Below are 17315 nucleotides of genomic sequence, written 5' to 3' on the forward strand. Positions count from 1 at the left end.
ATATAAATGTATCAAATTTCTGATACCACATCCTTGGTGACTGTTTTAACCCATACAGAGACTTCTTTAACTTGCATACCAGTTCTTTCTTACCCTTCACCGCAAAGCCTTCAGGTTGCCTCATGTAGATTTCCTCTTCCAAATCCCCGTGAAGAAATGCTGCCTTCACATCCATCTGTTCTACCTCAAAATCAAAAGCAGCAGCAACAGATAAAAGTAATCTAATAGAAGCTACCTTGGCAACAGGAGAAAAAATATCACCAAAATCAATTCCCGACACCTGGGAATAACCTTTTGCTACCAACCGAGCTTTGTATTTCTCCACCTTTCCTTCTGCATTAGTCTTCTTCTTGAACACCCATTTGCTGCCAATGGGTTTCCTTCCAGCCGGCAACTCTACCATATCCCAAGCCTCATTTTTGTGCAAAGATGCCATTTCATCAACCATGGCCTCTTTCCAGAGTTTTCCATCCTCTGAATCCACTGCTTCCTTCACAGTTCTGGGATCATCATCAGTAACAGACAAAGCAAAATTTGAACTGAAAGCAGATGGACTATACCTTTCTAGCTGCCTTCTTTCTCGACCTGATCTTCTCACAGCCGGAGTTTGTGGCTCTTCATCTTCTGATTCCTCCTCTGCTGCAGAGTCTGATTCTTCCTCCTTTGGCTCAAACTCTATCTTCTCAGGTTCCTTTGGTTGGACTTCATATTGAATAACATCTTTTACCTCTCTGAACACCACATCTCGACTGTACACAACCTTCCGTGTGACTGGGTTCCAAAGCTTATAACCCTTTAAACCATCCTTATACCCAATAAAGATGCACTTTTCAGATTTACTATCCAACTTGGTTCGTTTCTCCTTTGGAACATGTACATATGCATCACATCCAAATACCCTCAGATATGAAAGAGAGGGTTTCTTACCAGTCCATACTTCTTGTGGAGTCTTATCCTCCAACACTGATGAGGGTGATTTGTTGATCAGGAAACGTGCAGTATCCACCGCCTCTGCCCAGAATTCCTGTCCTAACCCAGAACCACTGAGCATGCTTCTTGCCCTTTCCATCAACGTCTTATTCATTCTTTCTGTGACTCCATTTTGCTGAGGTGTATATGGAGTAGTCTTCTGCCGTGCTATACCACACTTCTTAAAAAATTCTTCAAATTCCTTGCTGCAAAATTCTCCACCATTATCTCTCCTCAGCACCTTTATCTTCTTCTCTGTCTGATTTTCCACCAGAGCCTTAAATTCTTTAAACCTGTCAAAGACTTCAGATTTCTTCTTAAGGAAATATATCCATGTATTCCTTGAGAAGTCATCTATGAATGATACATAGTACACAGACTTACCCAGTGATGGAACCTTCACAGGTCCAAACACATCACTGTGCACAAGCTCTAATATATGTTTCGTCCTCTTACCACCAGAGGGGAAACTCACTCGATTCTGCTTCCCATACACACAATTTTCACAGAAATCAAAATCCAGAGAGATATCATTCATACCTTCTACCATACCTTTACCATGAAGTATTCGAAGGCCCTTCTCTCCAATATGTCCAAGCCTTTGATGCCACAACATGGTCTTCTCTCCAGAGACCACTAGATTTTCTACTCCATTTTCAGGAACCATAGAACTATTGCACCCATCAACAACAATGCTACCTTGCAGCTTGTATAGAGTTCCAATCTGAACTCCCCGCATCAATATCAGTGCTCCTCGAACCATCTTGCAGGTATCTTTATTGAACACCGTCTTTACACCTGCATCATCCAACTTGCTTACGGAAATCAGATTTCTGGCCAATGCAGGAATATGTAGAACACCCGGAAGTGTTCTAACCCTTCCACCTTGCAACTTCAACTTTACTTTTCCCCGACCAATGATTCTAGCCTTCCTATCATCTCCTAAGAAGACATCACCACCATCGTATTTCTCATACTCGCAGAACCACTCTCTATGGGGAGTGAAGTGAAAGGATGCACCTGAGTCAATCAACCATGCCTCATGATCTACATGTGTACTTGAAGAAGCCAAGTACACATCCCCACCTTCATCTGAGGTGGTTTTCACCTCTGCAGAAGGAGCATCATCAGATCCCTTTCCTTTATCAGGAGCTTTAGATTTACAATCCCTTCTGAAGTGCCCTTCCTTTCCGCATTTCCAGCACACCACCTTTGTAGGTTTTCCTGGAGATTTAGATCTCCCTCTAGATTTAGATCTCCCACTCGATGACTTATTTTTGTTTCTGTTCTGGGACCGTCCTCGTACAGATAAGGCATCACCATTCTGGTTGTCCATATTCTTCCATCTCATCTCCTCCGTCAGCAAGGCTGAGACTATTTCATCAAACTGCAAAGCAGTTGCATTGCTACCTATTGCAATAACCAGACTATCCCACGAATCTGGTAGAGAACACAATAGACTGATGCACTTATCTTCATCTGAAATTTTAATATCAACAGATAATAATTGACTTACCACAGTATTAAACGCATTCAGATGCTCTGTCACCGAGTCTCCATCTTTCATCCTCAGGTTATACAGCTTTTTCCGTAGGAACAGTTTATTCACCAGAGACTTAGATTGGTACAAAGTCCCTAACTTGACCCACAAAGCCTTTGCCGTAGCTTCCCCTGATACATTCAGCAATACTGAATCTGAGACACACAATCGTATTGTGCTCTTTGCCTTCCGATCCAATTTCTTCCATTCTTCATCGGTCACTCTCGATGGTTTAGTACCCGGATCTACCGTGATCCACTGATCTTTATCGACCAACAGATCCTCCATCTTGAGTTTCCACAACTAAAAACTCTGACCATTTAACTTCTCAATCTCAATCTTTCCACTGCTCGCCATCTTCTTTCACCACCAGAATCGATCTCGCAGATCTCCCACTGAACAGGGTCTACCACAGGCCCGAGCGAAACCCCTCAGCAACAAAGGCGTCCCCTTGAAGCCAAAACAGCTCTGATACCAAATGTAGGTTTTATCCCTGTACAGAAATTACCTGCATACGAATTCTTAAACAAAGAAAATAAACAATGCGAGAGCATAACCCATAAAACACATATGCACAGAGATTTTTCCCTAGATCCCAAAACCGGGACTACCAGCTTGATTTTTCATTATGTTCCTTTCAATGTTACAATACATATTTATACATGCTGAAGCATCCAATACCATGGACCGAAAAACCATCGCGTCCAATACCATGTGCGAAAATCATTCACAAAACCATAGGTAGGTTCGCCCAACCTAATATAGGGTCCAAAAAAAATTTCCCCGGGGCGCTGCCCCGGACCCTGTAGAGGGGGGCTACCCGCCCCCCCTGCTACGCAATCGGCGCAACGAAGGGGGGCTACCCCAACAAAACCCTCCTATTTATACAATTTAAAAAAAATCATTAAATTAAATGCTCAATCCCTTAAAATCCTCAACAAACCCCTAAATCTCTCAACATCCCTAAAGGATAGGTTTTTATCTCTAAAATCCTTCAATTTATTAAATTTCCTCATATCCTTTTATTAATAAAAAGATATTTACATAAATCCTCACCTTCTCCTATCTAATTCAAATTAATTAATAAAATATTAAAAATCATCACACCCCATATTTACAAATGGAGAAAAAGGTCTTGATGCTCCTGCATCAGACTCCCCATGTAAGAAAATTCATGACCACCTGGTCATAAGTCTGGATATCTCCTCCTGGATCCCAAATTTTATTTTTTAATCCTTCCGTGCTTGTCGATCGCTTCACTGCTGTTGTCATCTGCTGTTGTCTTCCAGGTTTCCATATTTTGTGCTGTAGTGCTCCACTTGCTCTGCTCTTGCAATCTTTCACTGTCATTCTCTTGTTGTCGCTCCTTTCCTTTCTTTCAGCTGTCTTTCTCTGGGATGTTTTTATCATTAACCTCCTTATCAACTCAATTTCTCTGTCCAGTATGTCCTCTGTTTGATGATTGTTTCCATCCCTTGATTGTTGAATTCTCATTCTTGCTTGCTCTTCACTTGTTTTGATCACCTTTTCTGATGATGCTACTGTAAATGTTGCCTCACATGTTGCTCTAGCTATTAATATGAATTTTGCGGCCTCCCAAACTTCCTTTCCCTCTGCAACATTCCTTTGCTCGTCACCTGCAATTTCATCTTGATTATCATTTATGACAACTGCTTTGTCATCCTTCATCAGCAATCTATCCTGGACATTCATCCTCTTTTCTTCCAATTTCCTCCTTTGAAAGTCTAATTCTCTATATAACTCAATGATTTTACTTGGAGTGGACTTTGGAAATTTTACACGATCTTCCATTTCCTCACATGGTTTTTCTTCTGCTAAATCTTCCTTAACATCCTTCAGTAGATGTTCTTCTTCTTCTTCCAAACCTGTAATCACACACAAATCATTAGTTTTAAAATCACAAGACCTTACGGTCTTGTTTAAGGCTTCAGTCATCAAATCTTTCGACTGCTTCGAATCATTCATATGATTCAACTCCTCTAGCTCTTCATCACTTTCAAAAAGTAATGGTCCACTCTCTGGGTAACATATAGAAACTTCAACATCTTCTTCAGCATCTTCCTTTTGTTGTAGCTCAACTGTTTCGAGCTTCTCTTTCTTCTGTCTCGCATCTATAACCTGTTCAAGTTCCCTTAGTTCCTTTATCAACTGCATATTTACCTGATGATTCCACTTCTCTTGTAGCCTCTGCCACCTCAACTTCTTTCTCATGACATAACCATGCTTCTGGTCTTCCTCATTTCTTTGAAACATCTCCATTAATACCTCAAGCTGAACTGCTATCTCAGCCTTCTCCCTCTCATATTCCTCTTTGCTTAACTTTCTCTGTATGCCAATTGCCTTGGCATCCTTCTCCTTTTGTCCTCTGCTGTGGTTGATTTTAGAACCTCTGTTATGACTGTCACTAGTCATCTTCCTTTCCATCTCTATGAGTCCCTCACTCACTTTACTATGAGTTGCACTAAAGCCTCTTCAGCAGCAAGTCCTGTCCTGCCGCCACTTACCTCACCAAGCTCTTCTCACTCAGTCTTTTGGCAAGAAATTGGTTCTATCTCTGGAACCTCCTTTGAGCACTTCTCTTTGCTCTTCCTGGCTTCAACTCATCTGCGTGTTCACAACTGTCTTCCTTCATCTGTTAGCAATTGCCTTTTGGGAGTTGCAATAATACTGCAAAGACTACAATATTCAAATCTTCAAAAAACATATCATCTTACCTCCAAGATCTCGTCTGATCTTGTCCTTCCATTTGCCTGTACTTCAATTACCTTCAGAATCTCACCACTCCTGCAAATCTGTTACAGCAATCTTTATGCTTCCTCTGTCAATCAGATTTAAAATCTGATTCTCTCTTCCAATCTTCTGGCAACTTCAGCTGTCGGCAACAATTCCCTCTTTGCTAAGTTTCTTCTTTGCTGCAACCATCAATTCTCATTCCATTTCTTGTCAGTAAAATTCAAATAAAAATTAACCAAACACAATACCTACATGATCTTTCATTCCTTTAGCTGTATTCTGGTTGCTTGACTTTCAATTAGAATCTGATCTTCTTTACCTGCATTCTGTTTACTTGCAATTGTATATGCTGCATTTCAGATTTAAAATCTGATCATTCATCACACATTCAGAAATATATTCCAGTTCAACAAACCTTCTGACTTCAAACAAACATTCCTCATTTCAACAGAGCCAAGCTCTAATACCAAAAATGACGCAAGCCTGGAGCTTGCCATACCCAGGATCTTCAAAAAACCATGCATAAAAATGCATACTCAGCATTTACCCAAATCAAAACATCAATCACTGGCAAATTCATCATTTTCCCATTTCAACATGCGGAAGTTTTCCATTATATGGTTTTATGGTTGTAAAACCATGACCATGAAACCATCCTCTCAAAAAAACAAAAACCCATTGATTAAATCCCAACCACAACTTGGAATCAAACTCAATTCATAAACTCAAATACTTTCCATCTAAAACAATTCCAAGACAACAAAGTTTTTCAATTCTCTATACACATGCATCATCCTCTATTCACTCAATCATACTTTCATGTTTTTAATGCCAGAGTTTAAAATCAAACTCAATAAAAAGATGTCGCCCTGCTACCATTTCAATCTCACATGAAAACCTTACATCCCAAATCCAAATCTTGAAACTCTTCGGACATTCCCATAAACAATCTCAAAGTATATTGGCCGGACTCAATTAAAGAGTGCACCTTACCTTTAGACTCCGATGATTAATCCTCATATGTCTGCCACTAATCTATTTAGTTCAAACAGCTCTAAGTTTTCATTAACAAACAGCTCGAAGTTTACCATTTCAGCAATCTTACTCATTCTAGACTGCGCCCTTCAGATTCTAGATTTTAACAATCGAACTATTCGACTTCTGAAATTAATCTGTTTCAAAAGTCCATTGACATAAAACATACCTGCTGTCATCATGGCATAAGTTTGCATCTGCGTTTCCTCCAAGCTAACCACAATATGCACTCTTTACAGATCAGTCATTTGCGTCCAAATTCAACACATCTCCATTCTACACGTGGACTTCAACGCATCCTCATTCAAGATTCACTTCCAAATACATAATTTCTTCAACACTGCCTCACAATGGATCCTTCATTTCAGTTGTAGAACGTCCGACAAAACAAAACCTATTTCAATTGACATGATTAAACCAGAACTCTGCATTGACTATCAATGTAATTTCATGCGGCTTTATAACTACCGTGCGCCCTCACTATCTATCAAAACAGAAAAGCAATCGATTTAACTCATATCGAATTGCCAATTCGAATTGAAACGCCTTACAGATACCCTGACAATTCAATGGTATCGTCTTCAACGCTTACAGTGTCAGATCTTCAACAACGCCATACTCCAGCAATCTGCTTCTTCAACCAAACACAATCATTATTAATGGCAAGTCATCATTCACAATTTAATGCTTATTTTGCTGGCCGAATACCAGAAATCATTAACGCATTCCTGAACAACGAATCTCCAGTGCTTAACACTTTCTACACCGCATTATTAACTCAACGCTGTCCATTATTGACTCAACACTTTCTACGCTGCATTATCAACGCTGTCCATACACGTACTAACATGTTTGCCCAACACATACCCATTCTGAGTATCGATTTAACTTCATTGTAGTTCGGCTATCTGCAAAACAGATCGACTTCACAATTTCTTTAACACAGCATTTCAATCGGTCATTGCCAATGTCCAATTACAGAATTTTGCAGAAACCTTGCGCCCTACTTCATACAATGTCTATTAAATTTTGCAATTGAAACCAATTTCAGTTTTCCCAAATGTAAATTCGTTCAATTCTATGAACACGGTTTCATAATGCGCCCTTATAAATCGACATTAAAATATAAGAACTATAATGCTGGCTAATGTCGATTCTTTACTTATGTGCAGAGATTGTCTATAAAATTTGTCAAATGACTGAATTTAAGATTCTAACTCATTATACCAAATTGACCAGAAATACAAAACTCACACAAAATTTCAGAACAATTCCTTATTGTATAAACAAATTCAAATCAATTTCAAAACCCTTTATACATGGCTAGATATTCAACATTTGGCCCTTACAAATTTACCAAAGGCTTACAGCCTTGGTTGTTCCAAACCAGCTCTCTACTCCTCTCACTATTCTCTATTGTCTTTTCTCTCAAAAAGCCCTCCTATTTATACAATTTTAAAAAAATCATTAAATTAAATGCTCAATCCCTTAAAATCCTCAACAAACCCCTAAATCTCTCAACATCCCTAAAGGATAGGTTTTTATCCCTAAAATCCTTCAATTTATTAAATTTCCTCATATCCTTTTATTAATAAAAAGATATTTACATAAATCCTCACCTTCTCCTATCTAATTCAAATTAATTAATAAAATATTAAAAATCATCACACCCCATTTTTACAAATTAATATTATCACACCCCATATTTACAAATGGAGAAAAAGGTCTTGATGCTCCTGCATCATCTATCCTTAGATCTTGTTCTCCATCAACTAGAGAGATCCCTCTTTAGCTCAGATCCAGATCTGCACCATAACCCAATCAAAGTATTCCAGATCTAGCACTTTATCAGATATTCAATAATTCAGATGATGCTTTGCCAAATGATCTCCTTCCTCTTTTATAGCCTTAGTCCTTTCTCAATACCACGATCCAAAGCCATAGCATCAAAAAACTGTTGGACTAATACCATGAACCAACCATGAAAGTGCGTGAGATCAACACTTTTAGATGCAATACCACGGACCAAAACCATAGGATCAAAAACTGTCGGACTAATACCATGAACCAATCATGAAAGTGCGTGAACTTTTCTCTACATGAAAGAAACTTTTCTCTGCATGAAAGTGCGTGAAATTTTCTCTACATGAAATAAAATTTTCTCTGCATAAAAGTGCGTGAACATTTCTCTACATGAAATAAACTCTTCTCTGCATAAAAGTGCGTGAACTTTTCTCTACATGAAATAAACTTTTCTCTGCATAACTTTTCTCTACATGGAATAAACTTTTCTCTGCATAAAAGTGCGTGAACTTTTCTCTACATGGAATAAACTTTTCTCTGCATAAAAGTGCGTGAACTTTTCTCTACATGGAATAAACTTTTCTCTGCATAAAAGTGCGTGAACTTTTCTCTACATGAACGAAACTTTGTTGCACTATAATTTATCAAATAAATTTGCTGCACTATAATTTATCATTTGTGTGATTTTCCATCAATGACAACACTTGTCTCATAATGCCAAAATCTCCCCCTTTGGACTTGTCATACTGAGAATTGTCATCTGATATCTCTTCCGTAGATTCATCTAGATATATATAAGTGAGTTGATCTTCTATGAATTGTTTGCCATCAAGTACAACACATGCATCATAATGCCAACAATCTCCCCCTTTGGACTTGATGGCAACAATACCAAATCACTCGCCCCCTTTGACATCAAGGGCAAAGGGCGAACCAAGATATTCTCTTTCCTAGATAAACATTCCACTGTCCATACTCCCCCTGAGTACCTGCTGAAATATCTGAATGAGCTCCCCCTTTGTATATGCCAAGGTGTACCAATATGTCCATGCTACATGCTGAAAGCTCTGCTCTTGTTGAATTGTGCTGTTCATGCTCCCCCTGTATGTAAGCAAGGTCTGCAAAAATGTGTTCTACAAGAAGATGACTCTATACATCATACGTGACCTTCCATACATCCATCTCCCAACCAAGTGGGGATATACCAGAAAATGACAACCAAGTACACTACATCATTCATCCCAGGCATAGTGGGGAAACCAACATAGGCCGTTACATGACCTGAAGAGATCTCAGCAAATGACTACAAAAGATAGAGACACACTATTACATCATGAGTCTTGATATGACCTTTACATCGAATGATATACATGACATTTATATAGAGACCAAACACCTAAATAAGATCATGATAAACATCAGCAACGACACTGTATGATCTGCTCCATAGTATCTATCATCATATAGGTAAGAACTCATCATCATCATCTCTCCAACAATGCAACATTGAATAATCATCCATGTATCCAGCCAACAATCCTCATTCATATATGTGTCAAGAACAATAGGAATCCTGCATCATAACTGTAATATATGATCTTTATGCATATGACGGCAACAGCATATGAGTGACTCATCATCAAGTAAAGAAGATGTGAATTCAAGCTATGTACTTCTCCTTATCCTTATGAAGATCACCATGTAAGCACCATTAGAGAATCAACTATGTAACCCCAAGAATCATCTGAACAACTCATAACCATATCATAGCAAGATTAATCATTTATCCATATAAGCATCATCACCAAGGACTATTAACCATAATGCCAACAATGCATTAAGAGCATATGCTCCCCCTAAACCTGTGCCATCTGTCAGATCTGATCATGCATATTAATAAGAAGTATCAAGACATCAGCAATATCAAGTTAGAACCAAAATACTTCTAACCATCATATCCACACATCATTAGCAAAATGCAACCATTATCAATTAGAGCAAAACTGATCCTTTTCTTGAATCTGACCCTACTGCCTTTCATCAAACAATCATATACGCGACTGTGCAGTAACAAATTCGCGTATATATGCAACTTCCCTTTATCAAGCTTGCGTAGGAGATTGAAGTTTTACACTTCCGGTTCCCTCTGTTATGTCTGTATAATGTGTTGTGCCGCCACTTTCTGACTGAACTTCCTTTTTCTTCCATATCTTCAAGTGTGATGATGTTTTCTCCTTTTGGTGTGATGTTTGTGCTTTGTTCCTGCATTCTTTGCTATATGTCCAAGCTTGTTACATGCATAACATCTTACATGTTTCATATTCCTTTTGTAGCAATCAACAACTTTGTGACCAAACATATTGCAAGCAAAGCAATATCCATTAAAGTACCTTGACTGAGATGATCTGTTTGTTTGATGATCTTGAACCCTTCTTCTTCTACATCTGGCTGCAACATGTCCAAGGTTATGACATACATAACATTCAACATTATTCATAGGAGGAGTAAAAGATTTTCATTGAAGAATTTCTTTCCTTGGTTGATGATGAGATTGACCTTTCATCTCTCTTATCTCCTTGTTGATCAATTTAGATTTCTCTTTAGAGTTCCTTGCCTCACCTTGTGAACTAGATTCACCTTCAATAGATTCATGAAAGCCAAGACCAGTTTTGATAGCAGGAGATCTTTGACTATTAAGAATATCATCCAAGACTTTAGTACTATCTTGAAAACGTAAGAGCTTATCCTTTTCTTCTAATTTACTTTTCAAGATATTTACCTCAACCTGAAGTTGTTCTTATTTTTCTAGATATTGCTTCTTCATGTCTTCTTCAGCTTTCCTTTCTTCTTCCAACTGATGCTTTAGCTTGAGAATCTCCTTTTCTTTTTCTTCATTCAGATCCTGTCGCATTTGATGAATTCTGAAGGCACATTCTAGCTGACATTTTAAGCTGATAACTTTGTTTCCCTGTTTTTCAATATCTTGGACTAGATCTTTATTCTGCTTCTTTGATTCTTCAAGATCTTCCTTTAGAGAGCGGATCGTGGCTTCAAGACTTTCATAGTAACTGTATCTATCTTTGAGTTTCTTGATGGTTGTGTTCTTTTCATTGACTTCATTTCTTATAGATGTTGCTTCAACCTGCAACTTTTGATATTTCTCCTTGAATAACTCTCGTTGAGCCTTTTGTCTAGTAACAGCTTCTTTGAGGGCAACACTCTTTATGTTCAGAAGTCTTTCTTGTTCACTAATTTTGTTTGTCAGCCTGTTAAATTTTGCTTCTATTTTATATCCTTCTTCCTCACCCATAAGAGCACATTCAGTTGTTTCGTTATCACTTCCATCTTTTCCAAATGGATAGATAGCTGGAACATCAGAGGATAGCAAATTCATACCTGATAGTTCATCTTCATTCTAAAATGATTCCGAATCTGAATCTGAATCTGAAGAGCTTCTTATACCTAATCCCCAATCGATTCTCCCACTGTCATAGTTCTTCTGAGATGTCTTCTTCTTCTTATGAGATTTCTTCTTAAGCTTCTTTCCCATAGTTCCATGGATCTCCTTCAAGCGATCAAGCTTCTACCAAAGGACCTGCTCTGATACCAATTGTTGGAAATAATACTGAGAGGGGGGGGTGAATTAGTATTATCACGTCAATAAAACTTTTTCATTTCCATATTCAGATTCATATATGCTACTTCCACAACTTCTTATGATTCAGTTAGTTGATCCTTAATGAGTGCATTATAACATTATCAACCATATTAACAGTAAACAGGTGCAGTAAAATAGAACAAATCATCACACATAAGCCACACACATGAACACCATGATATAAGGTGGAAACCCAATGTGGGAGAAAACCACCTGCTGCAAGTCATCTCAATCTTCTTCTTAATAAGAAAATTCTTTTACAATATTTCTGTACTGGTGCAGTCTTATACCAGTACGTAGGCTTCTACCTGCAGAGAGCTACAACCCTCATAGTTCTTGTACTAGCCAATCCATTTACTAGTACGCAGGCTGCTACCTGCTACAATGCTCCAAAGTTTTCAACTGCTACTGGAAGGGAGATGCCACCCCCTTAGCTCTTGTACTAGCTAAGATACTAGTACGTAGGTGCCGGCCTACAATCTTCTCTCCTCCAGGTACCACGTTTCATACACTTTTATACTGGATACTCCTGAAGCACAACACATAATCTGAAAGGCCACGTTTCATCCAATTTTCATACTGGACCCATAAATATCATTGAAGCACATAATCAATCAATCTTCTGAATCACCCAATCACCAGATCAATACATATACAAGGATAATATGAGTGTTAGCAACCCAATCTAGTCCATTACTAGATCTCATCCATCAACACAATCAATCAAACTGAATATGTAGAATACTGACACCATTAAACAGTCATCAGAACACATCAACAACCTGAACCACCTGTAACTTTAAACATCATAGCTCAAATGGTATATGCTACTACAATGAACCAAACCTGCGTACATACGTGCTTTCACCAAAGCCAACTCGCGTACAGATCTATAAATATTCAATCATGACTTGCAGCGATTTCAAACTTAAGTTATACCGAGTTCAGATCATTACAAGCATCCGTATACAGATCTAGAATAAGCATAATCAAATATATAGAGATAGTTCATTTCAAACCATTTGATCCCGATCTATCCTTAGATCTTGTTCTCCATCAACTAGAGAGATCCCTCTTTAGCTCAGATCCAGATCTGCACCATAACTCAATCACAGTATTCCAGGTCTAGCACTTTATTAGATATTCAATAATTCAGATGATGCTTTGCCAAATGATCTCCTTCCTCTTTTATAGCCTTAGTCCTTTCTCAATACCACGGTCCAAAACCATAGGATCAAAAAACTGTTGGACTAATACCATGAACCAACCATGAAAGTGCGTGAGATCAACACTTTTGGATGCAATACCATAGACCAAAACCATAGGATCAAAAACTGTCGGACTAATACCATGAACCAATCATGAAAGTGCGTGAACTTTTCTCTACATGAAAGAAACTTTTCTCTGCATGAAAGTGCGTGAAATTTTCTCTACATGAAATAAACTTTTCTCTGCATAAAAGTGCGTGAACATTTCTCTACATGAAATAAACTCTTCTCTGCATAAGAGTGCGTGAACTTTTCTCTACATGAAATAAACTTTTCTCTGCATAAAAGTGCGTGAACTTTTCTCTACATGGAATAAACTTTTCTCTGCATAAAAGTGCGTGAACTTTTCTCTACATGGAATAAACTTTTCTCTGCATAAAAGTGCGTGAACATTTCTCTGCATAAAAGTGCGTGAACTTTTCTCTACATGAAGGAAACTTTGTTGCACTATAATTTATCAAATAAATTTGTTGTACTATAATTTATCATTTGTGTGATTTTCCATCAAGGACAACACTTGTCTCATAATGCCAACAATCTCCCCCTTTGGACTTGTCATACTGAGAATTGTCATCTGATATCTCTTCCGTAGATTCATCTAGATATATATAAGTGAGTTGATCTTCTATGAGTTGTTTGCCATCAAGTACAACACATGCATCATAATGCCAACATACTAGTACGTAGGTGCCGGCCTACTGAATGCTCCAACCTTCACTCATTTTCCAGCTACTACTGGAAGGGAGCTACCACCCCCTTAGCTCTTGTATTAGCTGATATACTAGTACGTAGGTGCCAACCTACAGAAGGTTACAATGTTCTCTTTCTTCCTCCAGGTACCATGTTTCATAAATTTTCAGACTGGATACTCTTGAAGAACAACACCATAATCTGAAGGCCACGTTTCATCTAATTTTCATACTGGACCCATCAATATCATTGAAGCACACAATCAATCAAAATTAGCATCATCAATCTCTGAATCACCCAATACTAAATCACTGAAGCCCTGTCAACAAAATGCAGTCACCAGAACACAGAGCAGAACACTAAACTCTGCAACAATATTCAGAACCAACTGTATCATCAAAAATCATGCATCAGAGTGCATATGCTACTTGGAAGTGCCAAACCAACGTATATACGCAACTTCACCAAAGAAAACCAGCATATATGTCATTAATTACCTACTTATAACTTCACTACACTTCCTGACTTCAGACATACCCAGATCATTTCATATACAAGGATAATACATATGTTAGCAACCAGATCTAGTTCATCAGATCACATAAAAATAAGTCATTATGATCCTGATCTATTATAGATCTCATCCATCAACACTGAAACTAAACACAATCAACCAAACTGACTATGCAGAATACTGACACCAGTAAACAGTCATCAACAACCAGAACCATTTGTAACTTCAACATCATAGCTCATATGGTATACGCTACTTAGATGTATCTAACCTGTGTATGTACACGCTTCTATCATAGTCAACCAGCGTATACATCTGTAAATATTCATTCATGAGTTGCAGCTATTTCAAACTTAAGTTATACCCAGATCAGAACATTACATGTGTTAGTATACAGATTTAGAATAAACATGATCAAACCATATAAAGATGACTCATTCCAAGCCATTAGATCCCTATCTATCCTTAGATCTTGTTCTCCATCTACCACTGAGATTCCTCCTTAGCTCAGATCAAGCAAAGCATCATGAACCCATAACCTACATACTAGATCTCATACTTCATCAAATATTCAAGACTTTTTCAATGCCTTTTCCTAATGATCTTCTTCTCCTTTTATAGTCTTAGCCTTACTCAATACCATGGTCCAAAACCATTGAGAACCAATACTAGGGACCCAATACCTGGATTCAATACTTCGGACGCAATACCAAGGACCAAAACCATAGGTCTAATTACCACGGACCTAGAAATAAGATTTCCCACATGTACGCACTTTTCCGTGCATGAAAGTGCATGCATACGCATACGCGACATTTGATCAGCAATCTCATGAGTATACACATCTTTGTATATAGTGAACTTGCGTGTATACCCTACTTGGTGTATAGCGAAATTACATATATACGCAACTTGGTACATAGTGAACCTGTGTATAACCTGCATATGTACGTGACTTGGTATATAGTGAACCTGCGTATATACTCCTCTTTCTTCATTCTTTGTAGTCTGATCATCAACTCTTTGCTACTGACTTGTTGCACTATGATTTGTCATCTGTGTCAGTTGCCATCAAGGACAACACTTTTATCATAATGCCAACAATCTCCTCCTTTGGACTTGATGGCAAAGCTAACTTGTCGTACTAAGAACTGTCATCTGATTCCTTTAAGTTGTCCTACATCCCATGTATTCTATCACATCTGATATCTCTTCTATAGATTCATCTAGTTATATATAAGTGAGTTGTTCTTCTATGAGTGGGTTTCCATCAAGTACAACACATGCATCATAATGCCAACAATCTCCCCCTTTGGACTTGATGGCAACAACACCAAATCACTCTCCCCCTTTGACATCAAGGGCAAAGGGTGGACCAAGATATTCTCTTTCCTTGATAAACCTTCCACTGTCCATACTCCCCCTGAGTACCTGCTGAAATCTCTGAATGAGCTCCCCCTTTGTATATGCCAAGGTGTACCAATCTGACCATGCTCCTTCTCAGTACATGCTGAAGTCTTTGCTCTGCTGAAGTGTGCTATTCATGCCCCCCTGACTGTAAGCAAGGTCTGCAAAAAGATGTTCTACAAGAAGAACATGACTCTATCATAAATGACCTTCCTATCACCAAGGACTCATACATACATCCATCTCCCAACCCAGTGGGGATATACCAATATTGACTCATCCACCCAACCAAGTGGGGATATGCCAGATACCAAATGTTTATACATGACTGAACTATTACATCATCCTTCCCATGCATAGTGGGGGTACAAATTACATCATATGACCAAAAGGGATTCATCAAATGACTACAATAGATAGAGACAAACTATTACATCATGAGTCTTGATATGACCTTTACATGACATTTATAACAGAGACCAAACATCTAAATAAGATCATGATAGTCATCAGCAACTATCATACAATGTATGATCTATTCCATAATCATCTGACAACAACATCTAGACCAACAACAAGGTATGTCTGCATCAACTCATCCTTTTGAACAAAATTCTGCATATGACATATAGAATCATTCACATTATATCATATGTGAAAAACACCATAGCCATCTCATCAACATCAAGATCTGCATGATCCAAGTATCATCACATGGAAACATTTGCATCAATCAACATATGTAAGTATCAACCTATCATCATATAGGTAATAACTTATCATCATCATGTCTCCAACAATGCAACTTTGAGTAAACATTCATGTATCCAGCACTATGTATCCTAAGCTCAAGATCATTTGTCAAGACTTCTTGATATCATCAACAACAACAATCCTCATCCACATGAGCGTCAAGAACTATAGGAATCCTACATCGTAATTGTATTATATGATCTTTATGCATATGACGACAACAACATATGAGTGACTCATCATCAAGTGTATTCAAGCTTTGTACTTCTCCTTATTTTTATGAAGATCACCATGTAAGCACCATATATGCATCCACAAATCTGATCATAACACTAACTATGTAAACCCAAGAGTCATATGAGATTTTGTCATGGACAACTCATAACCATATCATAGCAAGATGTATCATTTAGCCATATAAGCAACATCACTAAGGACTATTAACCATAATGCCAACAATGCATTATTAAAAGCATATGCTCCCCTTGAACCTGTGCCATCTTGCTTACTGTCAGATCTGATCATGCATAAGAAGTATCATCATCCACAAGTTAAGATCAAATCATTCCTAAACATCTTACAAGTATCAAGACATTTTCACACAACATCAACAGATTGTAACCATTATGAAACAGAGCAAATAATGGACTGAATCATATCAGACCCCTTTTCTGAGCCTGTCCCACTGCTTTTCCTCAAACTAACATATACGCGACTGTGCAGTAACCAACTCACGTATATACATGACTTCCCTTTATGAAACTTGTGTATGAGATTTAGGACACTGAAGTTTTTCACTTTCAGGTCCCTCTAAATCTGTTATGTCTGTATATTGTGTTGTGCCACATATTTCTGACTGTACCTCCTTCTTCTTCCATATCTTCAAGTGTGATGATGTTTTCTCCTTTTGGTATGGTGCCCATA

The 17315-nt window shown here is 38.0% G+C and overlaps 1 pseudogene; it reads right to left on the minus strand.

The window, feature by feature from the left end:
- Positions 1–5523: 5523 nt before the first annotated feature.
- Positions 5524–17315, minus strand: part of LOC149147148 (CLIP-associated protein pseudogene) — a 66916-nt pseudogene continuing 55124 nt past the window's right edge.

Source organism: Pinus tabuliformis, chromosome 9 (assembly GCF_031772625.1).
Source record: "Pinus tabuliformis cultivar Carrire ecotype Pingquan chromosome 9, CPIR1, whole genome shotgun sequence".
Taxonomy (NCBI): Eukaryota; Viridiplantae; Streptophyta; class Pinopsida; order Pinales; family Pinaceae; genus Pinus; species Pinus tabuliformis.